We start from the raw sequence: 3,842 nt of genomic DNA, 5'->3' as shown, positions 1-3,842 counted from the left end.
GGACGTCTGTTCTAGTCTAGCAATCTTTGAATGTGTTGCGCAAGGCGGGGCAGAGTCTGAAGTATAGGAAGTAATTGTTTAAAAGAAGTTGCAAATTAGCAAAATGGCTCCAGAGCACTTTGAATCCGGTAGTTGTGGCTAGCTTTCAAAGAAAGTTGGAATTAATCCAAGTTAGAATTAAGGCTACCATTGAGACAGATCAGTTGAACAAGGAAAGTAGAGCTGTTCAAGAGGTCAGGTCGAATCCGAAGACGTTTTTCTCTTATGCAAACTCTAAGAGAAAGAGCAAACACCCTGTAGGGCCTTTTGAGGTCGATGGGGAAGCCATAGACAATGTAGGGGCTATGGCCAACATACTTGGAGATCAGATCTCTAGTGTGTTTTCAACTCCACTGAGTTTAGGAGCAACAGTCCATTGCTCTATTGATGAGTTTGTTGGGACTGTGTAGATTGTCAAGTTGAGCATTTAGATGATCTTGTAGTCACAGATCGAGAGGCTTTAGAGGCCATCAGGGACTTGAGGCTTTTAAGTTCTCCTGGCCCTGATGGGGTGACATCTCAGTTTCTGATGAGATGCTCACAGGTTCTTGCTCCTGTTTTCCCGTACTTGATGCGTTGCATCTTGGACCAGGGCAAGTTCCCCTCTTCTCTGAAGGTAGCTCATGTGGTTCCAATTTTCAAAGTGGGAGATAAGTCACTCCCCAGTAACTACAGGCCGATTTCTCTCACTTCGAATATTGCGAAGGTCTTTGAGAAGATCATTAAGGTCGAACTTGTAGAATTTCTTCACAAACATGAAGTCCTTCCTCCTAGCCAGCCAGCATAGGTTCTAAGCACATCATAGCACGGTTACCCAACTAATTGAACATATGGAGCAGGTTATTGAGGGACTGGAGAGCCATGAATCAGTTGATATTGTCTATCTTGACTTTGCCAAGGCCTTTGATTTTGGTGAATAGACTTCATTACATTGGGGTCAAAAGCAAGGTTCTCAATTAGATAAGAAGTTTCATTCAGGATAGGACGCAAATTGTTAAGGTCGAGGGATCCATTAGTGACATACATGATGTCAAGTCAGATGTTTCCCAGGGTTCCATTTTAGGGCCCCTACTTTTCATTATATTCGTTGCCCCGCTTCAAATGCTTGACCTATTCAAATTAGCTGAAATCACAAATGCCCACGATTCAAAATTCCTGTCTCTAATTTGTCGTAGGAAGAGCTAGAGCTAATTAGTTTTTTTTTCTTTTCTTTTGCAGATTTCCCTACCGCTGCTGGGATTGGAATCCCAGCAGTTCAAGACGAGAAATTTATTCATTTTACTTAACTTTTATTTAAATACATTATTTGATCGACCAACGAATTACTGATTACTGACAAGTTGGCTGATCTGGCTAACCCTTGAATATCAGGTTGATGGGGAATCTTATTCAAAAAACGTGTCCAAGTCTGACTTAAATCTTACTGCTGGATCAACGCCTACATAAGCCCTACGAAAAATTCGAAGGCAGTACATTAAACAATGAACGAGCCCGAGAAAGATGAGAGCTGGACTTTATTGTTTTAACTAGCCTGGATTCTCGAAGGCTTGAAGGTGCTCTCAAACGCACGTTAAGCCTCTTCAGTCGCTACAAATTGACCCTAAATCCTGGGTTGGGACAAAGGTCATGAATGAGCTTATTTTGAAAACATACAGTATCAGATACCTTTCTAACCTCTCCCAATACGAGAGCTCTCTCATATCTTCAATGTTCATAGTAAAACATCTTTGGATCTTCTCGAGCTTTTGCAAACCTGTTGAACTGATTGGACCAAAATGGGTGAAGCATGCATATTCAAGATGTGCCTGGACAATCGGCTTGTACAGAGTTAGTTTCGTGATACCATCTCTGGCCTTAAACGTGCGATATGTCCAACCACATGTTTGAAAAGCTTTACCAACTTTCAACTGGATATGCTCATCGAACTTTCCATTATCTCGGAGGACTACACCTATATCCCTTATGGATGAGACCTGCTGAATGCCCTTACCTTCATCATCTAATAGTGGAGTGTCTAATGGCGTCGACCCAATGGTCATTGAGCGGAATCTCATTCCATTTAGTGCCATGTTACTCGCATCAACCCAAGAGTAGATTTGGTCTAGGACCTTTACCAGACAACCAGAATTGTGACCATTCCTACCACATACCAATTTTGTATCATCAGCATAGGAAGAGATATTGACATTACTACTACCAAGCTTCTGAAGCGGAGCAATGAAAATGATGAAAAGGAAATAAACAATAGAGAACATATAAAGGGCTACTGCCGGCGCCGGGGTTTAGAATCCACGACACATAGAAAGAGGATTCTTGCTATGTTTGCGCTGCCCCCTTAGACCGCTCGGCCACAACAGCTCAAATAAGAAGACTACATTTAAATCTTTCATATATGAGACCTGCTCAATGTCTTTATCTCGATTATCTGCAAGTGGAGTATTCAAAGGAGTTGACCTAAAGGTCATTGAGCGGAATTTCATCCCGTTCAGGGCCATATTGCTCTCAGTAACCCAAGAGTAGATTCTGTCAAGGTTCTTTGCCAGGCTAGTGCAATCTTTGCCATTCCTACCAGAAACTAACTTGGTGTCGTCAGCAAAAGAAGAGAGACTGGCAGTAATATCAAGCTTTTGAAGCGGGGCAACGAATATAATGAAAAGTAGGGGGCCTAAAATGGAACCCTGGGGAACATCTGACTTGACATCATGTATGTCACTAAGGGATCCCTCAACCTTAACAATTTGCGTCCTATCCTGAATGAAACTTCTGATCTAATTGAGAACCTTGCTTTTGACCCCAATGTAATGAAGTCTACTCAGCAAAAGGCCATGATCTTCTTTATCAAAGGCCTTGGCAAAGTAAAGATAGACAGCATCAACTGACTCATGTCTCTGTAGTTCCTCAATGATTTGTTCTATATGTTCAATCAGTTGGGTAACCGTGCTAAAATTTGCTTGGAACCCATGTTGGCTAGGAGGAAGGGCTTCATGGATATCAAGAAATTCAACAAGTTCGACCTTAATGATCTTCTCAAAGACCTTCGCAATGTTCAAAGTGAGAGAAATCGGCCTATAGTTACTGGGGAGCGACTTATCTCCCCCTTTAAAACTTGGAACAACTTGAGGTAACTTTAGTACTACTTGGCCTACTTGCCCTTGGTACTACTTGCCCTAATCCAAGATGCAACGCATCAAGTTCGAGAAAACAGGAGCAAGAACCAGTGAACATCTCATCAGAAACTGAGATGTCACATGGTTTCGCTGCTTTAACCAGTGATAAAATGCAAAAAATGCTCCTTGGGCTTGGTCGCTCTCAAACAGTCCTGATCGGATTGCAGGACGGTGCAAAATCCTAGACTAAATCTTGAAGAAGGTCCAAATATGCTGGTCATGGTTAGGATCACCGTTTCCAAGAACACCATGCAAACATACGTAGCAATTGAAGTCCGGGTACGACGGCCAAGAGAAACGAACCCCCTGCCTGTAGCCCAGATCTGTTAAAGGCAGAGGGGCCTCGGTCATAGGTCACCTAATCACGTTTGAACAATTTATTGTCCGCCTGTGCAAGTTAAAACGTTTTATGTTAAGTGAAGCGTGCACGAAATTTTATGATATTTTAGAGATCCTTCAATCCTTTGAAAGAAATTTTTAGGCAACCATGTGCCGCTCAAGGAAATCATAAAAAAGAATGCCAGGGTAAAACACGGGAGAGTCGGGTCAGAAGTAGGAAATGAGTGAGAGTTGGTGATTACTCCATAACAATGTTCCCATCAGCAACCTCCTAGGATACCAACAATATTGTAAAAG

The sequence above is a fragment of the Tigriopus californicus genome, chromosome 10, assembly GCF_007210705.1.
Source record: "Tigriopus californicus strain San Diego chromosome 10, Tcal_SD_v2.1, whole genome shotgun sequence".
NCBI classification, from domain to species: Eukaryota; Metazoa; Arthropoda; class Copepoda; order Harpacticoida; family Harpacticidae; genus Tigriopus; species Tigriopus californicus.
Note: the sequence above shows the minus strand (reverse complement) of the source record.